This window comes from Salvelinus fontinalis, unplaced genomic scaffold (genome assembly GCF_029448725.1).
Source record: "Salvelinus fontinalis isolate EN_2023a unplaced genomic scaffold, ASM2944872v1 scaffold_0341, whole genome shotgun sequence".
NCBI classification, from domain to species: domain Eukaryota; kingdom Metazoa; phylum Chordata; class Actinopteri; order Salmoniformes; family Salmonidae; genus Salvelinus; species Salvelinus fontinalis.
The window spans coordinates 143,645-153,289 of record NW_026600550.1 but is presented as its reverse complement, the minus strand read 5'-3'; positions in this window follow the sequence as shown (position 1 = coordinate 153,289).

The following is a 9,645-nucleotide window of genomic DNA, read 5'->3' as shown; positions in this document are numbered from 1 at the left end:
GGGGGTGTCTTGCTAATTGCCTATAATTTCCACCTTTTGTCTATTCCATTTGCACAACAGCATGTGAAATGTATTGTCAATCAGTGTTGCTTCCTTAGTGGACAGTTTGATTTCATAGAAGTGTGATTGACTTGGAGTTACATTGTGTTGTTTAAGTGTTCCCTTTATTTTTTTGAGCAGTGTATATATATTTACAAGAAAATATATGGGGGATTGGAACTGAAGCAGACGATTACATTGAAAGAAGCCACAATCTAGAATATTAAAGCTGATCTACCCCCCCCACACACACACATTTAAAAATACAAATTAAACAGCAATCCATGGGCGAGTCAGTGGCACATCAATAAGATATAAAATCTAACATCTAACAATAGGATTGAATTCTTTCCTGGGCAGCGCTCAGTGACGTAAGGAACGACCTTTTAAAACTGAACTGACAATGGATATTAATTCTAACGTGGAACATGTGCGGCTACACAGATACAGATTTTAGACGTGATGCCGTAAACATAACGTAAACGTCATACCTCGAATGCGAATCGTTATTGACCGTCATTAGACCCGTCTTATTAATAAATGAAGTAATTAAAGAAAAGAGGTCTAAGGCTAGGTTAGGTTAAACTCTTGAGAACACTTCTTTTGTTTTTTTTTAAAGTAATTATTGTTGATGTAAAATATACGCTGCTTATGTTTCCAGGACCGTACAGCAAGCGTTCGGTGTTAACGTACAAACCGAGCACAGTTGCTCTGAACAAAACTCCCTCCGTAAACAAGATACCGTTTTCCCGAGGGCACCAAGTGTAGGCTAGTTAGCGTCTATGAACGGGCTAAGCCAGGCCTATATATCGTTCATTTAAAACGTTTTTTAAAATGTATATACAGGTGGGTATGATTTGTGGAACGTTCCAACAGGAATCTGTAACAAAAACAGGAATCTGTAACAAAAACAGGAATCTGTAACAAAAACAGGAATCTGTAACAAAAACGCCTACAAAGTTGTATAGAGGCAGAATATGATACCGGGGAGGGAGTGGGCTATTACATTACGTGTTTCACTCACCACGTTAATCCACTCTGGTAGCCTACGGACAAACATTAAGAATAAGCTACGTGGTGAGTTTATGCTTATTCGGCAGCGTGTTAGCTAGGTGAATTGATCATGCTACTTTGTAAGCGGCGTTTGTTGGCATCCTTGTACATTACGATTTTGGAACAGATTCCTGTTGGAACGTTCGACAAATTATACCCACCCTGCATTTACCAATCACAGATTGCTTATTCAACAATTCCTACAGCACTGAACATATTCATGTGTAGAACTACAGTAGAATACCCCTTAAAAAACACATTAGTTTAACAAGTCCAGAGTCTATGCCCCTGTTTTTAAAGATAATACTCACTGGTGTTATTCAGATCTTCAGTCTCCTCATCTTCAGCCTCCTCATCTTCAGCCTCCTCACCTTCAGCCTCCTCATCTTCAGCCTCCTCATCTTCAGCCTCCTCCTCTTTCACTCCCAAAACATCTTCCTCTTTTATTGCGATAGCCTCCTCTTCCTCTTTCACTCCAAAAGGTTCTTTCTCTTCTTTCACCAGATCATCCTCCTTTTCTTTCGATGCGATAGCCTCATCTTCCTCCTTTATAATTCTAAACGGTTCTACCTCCCCCTCTTCCACTTTAACTCCAAAAGGTTCTTCCTCTCCATCCACTGGAATATCATCTTCTTCTTCTTTTACGATAATGTTCAGCCCCAGAGCTTCTTTCTCCGTCCAGCAGACCTCTTCATTAGCAAAGGATGAGTAGTTTAGTGAGCTCATGGTCGGGGATGTTAGCTAGTTAGCGACTAGAAGTGATAGACTCAGTATCAATTTAACAAATTAACAAATGTCATATAACAAGCAAATTACGTTTGTTAACTAGTAAATACGTAAACAGAATGTTAAAAATACAGATTAATATAGACAAGATTGGTCTAAATCGCTTCAATGTTTCGGTTTTATGTTTGCTACCGAGGTGGTTGAATCCAATCCTGTTGTCGCAGTTGAAGCCTTCCTGTCCGTCCACTAGATTATACGTCACGCAAGAGGCATCACCTGAAAGACTCATATCGCCATCTGCTGACTGGAGTGGGTAACGCTGATTGGAAAAATATGAATTACATTGTTTATTCAAACAGTGTCATAAGAAGTCATTTAAAAACAACCAGATGTTATGTTTTCTCCTCCTTCTTTACAGCCAATACTTTCCTCCAGGGCTGACCTGCCCATTAGGCAGGTGGCCTAGTGGTTAAGAGTGTTGGTGGTTCGAATGCCAGAGCCGACTAGGTGACACATCTACCGATGTGCCCTTGAGCAAGGTACTTAAACCTAATTGCTCCTATGAGTCGCTCTGAATAAGAGCGTCTGCTAATCTACTAATAATACATTGACCAAGACGCACCGGCAACAACACATAATAAAACCTCATATAATTCTGCCTAAAAACAACGAAAACGTATCTCACCCAGTGGCATGTGGGCTACTTAGGTTAGTAGTTTATTGAAAATATTGAAAAAATAAATGTTGAAATGTTTCAGAAACTGCCATGTCAGTGGATTATAAAATGAAGTGTTGACATTCAACATTCGTTAATGTTGTGAACTGTGACGCGGATTGTCAAACGTCACACTGGGGTTTAATTCCTTTTCCACAAAGCTTTGCACATGCGCTGTGGGGTTTATAGCCTAACGCGGCATACTGTTGGAGCATTTGAGATTCAATAGATACTGTTGACAAATGGTTTACAGCTTAGAAGGATGACGTTTTCTAGGAAGGAGACAGGGGTTTTCTATATAATAACAGGGTGAAGCCATGACGACAGGATTAATCATGAAATGTTTAAATATTGTCTGCATTCTGTTGTCCTCTTCTTGATGTCATTCCGCCCTGTTTTCTTCCTTCCTGTTTCCATTCTGTTTCTCCAACTAAAGTATATGTTTCTTCTTTGAGTATCTTTCCCAGATGTTTTTAGAATATTTTGCACTTGTTTTGATGTTTCTATGATAACCAATTCAAAAGTTACTGCGAACAACAGATTGAAATGCATTTTTATATGATTTGATTATTTCTATCAAATGAACACTTGTTATTTTATGCAAATCAAAGGTTTCAAAAGTAGGACAGATGTTGTTGTTCTTTTACAATTTGCAAGAGATTTAAATGCAATTGTTTATGAATGTTTATTTCTTTCAAATCAACACTTGACTTTATATGCCCGGTTCCGAACAAAAACATTTGCTCGTGAACGATCCTTCGTAGTAATCAGAGAGGAATGTAAATTGTTGTCAACCTTTAAATAGGCTAATAGCGAATGTCTGTTGAATGTCTGTTTTAAAACCGAGTACCCCATTTATAGGAGCCTGGGACCTGAGAAACCGGACAACTACATCCAAAAAGGGCAGATGGTTACACTAGCAAGAGCCATCTCATCACGGATCTGGTAGGACAAAAAAGCATGACCAATTTTAATGTCTTCCCCTGGCGTTGTTTGTCAGGTTCAACTGTAGGTGACAGGGCGACATGATTTTATTTTTTAGTCAGTTAAGAACAAATTTACGTTATTTCAGAATGAACATTAACTGGTTAGCGCATCATGCTTTGTGACATTTTGTTAGCTAGCTAGCCCCAGTTAGATGTGTTTTCACTTATTGTTTGTTGCGTTCTGCCTGGTGCATTCGTTCATTCGCGAGCTGGCCGTTCGTTCTAAATAGTAGAATCTATTTTGTTCAGAACGGTGGCCGCATGTGCAGCATTGGTCATTCGGTTGTTGACATGAACATTGTGAAATGGGTGTATTTATGCTGCTGTTCAAATGCACAGATCCCTTTATATATCTTCAAAACTTGGCATCATATTTCCTGTCATGTGATTTGTTGACAACTCCAACCATCTCGCCCCCTCCCCGGTATTCAACCAATCAGCGGCCGCTTCTTTCCCTCCCTCACGTGAAGGGATTCTTTCCAAAACGCTATATAAACATTTTCAGAAATTCAACCAATCAGCGACCGCTTCTTTTTGTTGTTTAAAGAAACTTAAGAAAGATATGTTGTTTTTTTACTATCTAATCGTGGCATGGGGTTGTTCAATGACAGACTTGCATTTGTTTAAATATATCACTTGATGGTTTCATTTCAAATGGCTTCATTTTCATGCTTTGTAAACAACAGGTGTAGACTAACAGTGTTTACAAATGCTATATACACTGAACAAAAATAAAAACGTAACACACAACAATGCAGGATTTTACACAGTTCATATAAAGGACATCAGTCATTTGAAATAAATTCCAGAAAACCAGTCAGTATCTGGTGTGACCACCATTTGCTTTATGCAGCGCGACACATCTCCTTCTCATAGAGTTGATCAGGCTGTTGATTGTGGCCTGTGTAATGTTGTCCCACTCCTCTTCAATGGCTGTGCGAAGTGGCTGGATGTTGGTGGGAACTGGAACACGCTGTTGTACACGTCATGAAATGGGTTTCCATGGCCGAACACAAGCCGAAAATCCCCAAGGCCAATACCAAGCGTCAGCTGGAGTGGTGTAAAAGCTCGCCGCCAATGGACTCTGGAGCAGTGGGAACGCTTCATCACTGATGACTCTGGCAGTCCAACGGACGAATCTGGGTTTGGCGGACGCCAAGAGAATGCTACCTGCCTGACTGCAGTGGCAACTATAACGTTTGGTGCAGAAGGAATAATGTTCCCTTAGTTCCAGTGAAGGGAAATCTTAACGCTTCAACACACAATGACACGAGACGATTCTGTGCGTCAAACTTTGTGGCAACAGTTTGGGGAAAGCTCTTTCCTGTTTCAGCATGAAAAAGCAGGTCAGAAATGGTTTGTGGAGATTTCCTCAATACTATTCCTTTACTACATACAGGAAGTCAGGACTGGTGATGGTGACTGGTTTCCTCAATGCTATTAGTTTACTACATACAGGAAGTCAGGACTGGTGACGGTGACTGGTTTCCTCAATACTATTCCTTTACTACATACAGGAAGTCAGGACTGGTGACGGTGACTGGTTTCCTCAATACTATTCCTTTACTACATACAGGAAGTCAGGACTGGTGACTGGTTTCCTCAATACTATTCCTTGACTACATACAGGAAGTCAGGACTGGTGACTGGTTTCCTCAATACTATTCCTTTACTACATACAGGAAGTGAGGACTGGTGATGGTGACTGGTTTCCTCAATACTATTCCTTGACTACATACAGGAAGTCAGGACTGGTGATGGTGACTGGTTTCCTCAATACTATTCCTTGACTACATACAGGAAGTCAGGACTGGTGACTGGTTTCCTCAATACTATTCCTTTACTACATACAGGAAGTCAGGACTGGTGACTGGTTTCCTCATATGAACTGTAACTCAGTCAAAGTTCTGAAGTTGTTGTTTACATTTTTGTACAGTGTTCATGATAATAATATTAACTTGTCTTTCTATTGTCTTAATATTTTACTAAATGTTAGGTCCCACAGGCTGTCCCAACACACAATGACATGACAGTGAATTCTGACCGTGTAAAAGGTTGTATTCTAGACCCATTTGAAGAGAAACAAGTTATTCATGTGTTTGAGAAGATTAAAGATTCTCTCAGAGGAACCTATTTCAATTTTAAGGGATCCCACATTTGTATTTAATATGGATCCCCATTAGCTGCTGCCAAGGTAGCAGCTACTCTTCCGGGGGTCCAGCAAAATGAAGGCAGTTATACATTTTAAAAACAGTACAATATATGTTGTGAAATCTGTTATGAATATAAAGTGTGTGCCCTCAGGCCCCTACTCCATTACCACATATCTATAACACAAAATCCATGTGTGTATATAGTGTGTATGTTATCGTGTGTTTGTATGCATGTGTCTATGTTTGTGTTGCTTCACAGTCCTCGTTGTTCCATAAAGTGTATTTTTATCAGTTTTTTTTTAAATCAAATTTTACTGCTGGCATGAGTTAGTTGATGTGGAATAGAAAGAGGAAGCATTGAATCAAGCAGGGATTTGCCTGAACGAGTCCAATAGCGAAGAGCTTTACACAACTCCAGCCTATGCTTGGCATTACGCAGGATGATCTTAGGCTTGTGTGTTGCTGCTCGGCCGTGGAAACACATTTCACGAACCTCCCAACAAACAGTTCTTGTGCTGACGTTGATTCCAGGCAGTTTGGAACTCGGTAGTGAGTGTTGCAGCCGAGGACAGAGGATTTTGACGTATTACGTGCTTCAGCACTCGGCGGCCCTGTTCTGTGAGCTTGTGTGGCCTACCACTTTGCGGCTGAGCTGCTGTTGCTCCTAGATGTTTCCACTTCACCATAACAGCACTTACAGTTGATCGGGGCAGCTCTAGCAGGGTAGACATTTTGATGAACTGACTTGTTGGAAAAGGTGGCATCCTATGACGGTGCCACGTTGAAAGTCACTGAGCTCTTCAATACGGGCCATTCTACTGCCAATGCTGTCGTGCCTTCTTCGAGACTGTGTGTGGACCATTTTAAGTTCTTAGTGAGTTGGACACTGAGGAATTTTAATTGGATCTAATCAGTTCCCTTGGCAGCTTCTTCCCATGAATCTCAGCGTGTTACCTAGCAACAGTGAGGAACTTGAAGCTCTCGACCTGCTCCACTGCACATGCCTTAAAACAAATCAATCCAATTGAAAGCTGAGTGATGACAGACAGGCATTTATACACTGGACCAAACATTTATGAAAGCTGAGTGATGACAGACAGACATTCATACACTGGACCAAATATTTATAAATGTGTCTGCAACATTCTGTATGTCATAATATTACCTAGGTATACCTTTTATAAATAAATAAATAATTAAAGATGCACTCCAGCTATATTTGAACACTTCAGGGGTAAACATTTTTTTTTTAAAGGTTTTGATCAAAACAGTGTTTTTTTAGACACAAACTGCAAATTTCAAGGAGTTGGTGTGATGGTGCCCTCTGATGTCATTGGCCTAGAGAACAAAATATACCCCCTCCCCGACATACTCTATATTCAAACAGACTCACTCACTCCATGTTCAATTCATGTTTTTAAAATAAAATAACAATTTTGTCTGAGTACACTTTTTAAAACTTGTTATGTGGCATAAACAAGAAAAACATTAAATTCTGGGAGCACTGTGTGAATTTCCCTGTGATGTACTACCGTAAAACGTCAATTAACAGTCCAGGCTTCTATTTGCTTAAATCACTGAACACAACAGGCTCCTATTTGAGCCAGGTGTCCATTTCCTTTATGTATGTATGTATGTATGTATGTATGTATGTACAGTGGGGCAAAAAAGTATTTAGTCAGCCACCAATTGTGTAAGTTCTCCCACTTAAAAAGATGAGAGAGGCCTGTAATTTTCATCATAGGTACACTTCAACTATGACAGACAAAATGAGAAAAAGAAATCCAGAAAATCACATTGTAGGATTTTTAAATTAATTTATTTGCAAATTATGGTGAAAAAAACAACCCAGCAGCAGGACCGCTACCTCCGCCTTTGTGCAAGGAGGAGCAGGCAGAGCACTGCCAGAGCCCTGCAAAATGACCTCCAGCAGGCCACAAATGTGTCTGCTCAAATGTGTCTGCTCAAACGGTCAGAAACAGACTCCATGAGGGTGGTATGAGGGCCCGACGTCCACAGGTGGGGGTTGTGCTTACAGCCCAACACCGTGCAGGACGTTTGGCATTTGCCAGAGAACACCAAGATTGGCAAATTCGCCACTGGCGCCCTGTGCTCTTCACAGATGAATGCAGGTTCACACTGAGCATGTGAGACAGACGTGACAGAGTCTGGAGACGCCGTGGAGAACGTTCTGCTGCCTGCAACATCCTCCAGCATGACCGGTTTGGCGGTGGGTCAGTCATGGTGTGAGGTGGCACTTCTTTGGGGGGCTGCACAGCCCTCCATGTGCTCGCCAGAGGTAGCCTGACTGCCATTAGGTACCGAGATGAGATCCTCAGACCCCTTGTGAGACCATATGCTGGTGCGGTTGGCCCTGGGTTCCTCCTAATGCAAGACAATGCTAGACCTCATGTGGCTGGAGTGTGTCAGCAGTTCCTGCAAGAGGAAGGCATTGATGCTATGGACTGGCCCGCCCGTTCCCCAGACCTGAATCCAATTGAGCACATCTGGGACATCATGTCTCGCTCCATCCACCAACGCCACGTTGCACCACAGACTGTCCAGGAGTTGGCGGATGCTTTAGTCCAGGTCTGGGAGGAGATCCCTCAGGAGACTATCTGCCACCTCATCAGGAGCATGCCCAGGCGTTGTAGGGAGGTCATACAGGCACGTGGAGGCCACACACACTACTGAGCCTCATTTTGACTTGTTTTAAGGACATTACATCAAAGTTGGATCAGCCTATAGTGTGGTTTTCCACTTTAATTTTGAGTGTGACTCCAAATCCAGACCTCCATGGGTTGATAAATTTAATTTCCATTGATAATTTTTGTGTGATTTTGTTGTCAGCACATTCAACTATGTAAAGAAAAAAGTATTTAATAAGAATATTTCATTCATTCAGATCTAGGATGTGTTATTTTAGTGTTCCCTTTATTTTTTTGAGCAGTGTACTTTTTTGCCCCACTGTATGTATGTATGTATATACAGTTGAACTGTTTGACCCAAGTTAAACAATTTAACAGCAATGCTACCAAATGCTAATTGAGTGTATGTAAACTTCTGACCCACTGGGAATGTAATGAAAGAAATAAAAGCTGAAATAAAAATCACTCTACTATTATTCTGACATTTCACATTCTTAAAATAAAGTGGTGATCATAACTGACCTAAGACAGGGACTTTTTACTAGGATTAAATGTCAGGAAATGTGTGAAACTGAGTTTAAATGCATTTGGCTGAGGTGTATGTAAACTTCCAACTTCAACTGTGTGTGTGTGGTAATGTTCTAAACGCTGGGTAATGTTCTAAACGTGTTCTAAACGCTGGGTAATGTTCTAAACGTGTTCTAAACGTTGGGTAATGTTCTAAACGTGTTCTAAACGTTGGTTAATGTTCTAAACGCTGGGTAATGTTCTAAACGTGTTCTAAACGCTGGGTAATGTTCTAAACGTGTTCTAAACGCTGGGTAATGTTCTAAACGCTGGGTAATGTTCTAAACGCTGGGGAATGTTCTAAACGTGTTCTAAGCGCTGGGTAATGTTCTAAACGCTGGGTAATGTTCTAAACGCTGGGTAATGTTCTAAACGCTGGGTAATGTTCTAAACGTGTTCTAAACATTGGTTAATGTTCTAAACGCTGGGTAATGTTCTAAACGTGTTCTAAACGCTGGGTAATGTTCTAAACGCTGGGTAATGTTCTAAACGCTGGGTAATGTTCTAAACGTGTTCTAAACATTGGTTAATGTTCTAAACGCTGGGTAATGTTCTAAACGTTGGGTAATGTTCTAAACGCTGGGTAATGTTCTAAACATGTTCTAAACTTTGGGTAATGTTCTAAATGTTAGTTTATGTTCTAAACGCTGGGTAATGTTCTAAACGTGTTCTAAACGTTGGGTAATGTTCTAAACGCTGGGTAATGTTTCTAAGCGCTGGGTAATGTTCTAAACGCCGGGTAATGTTCTAAGCGCTGG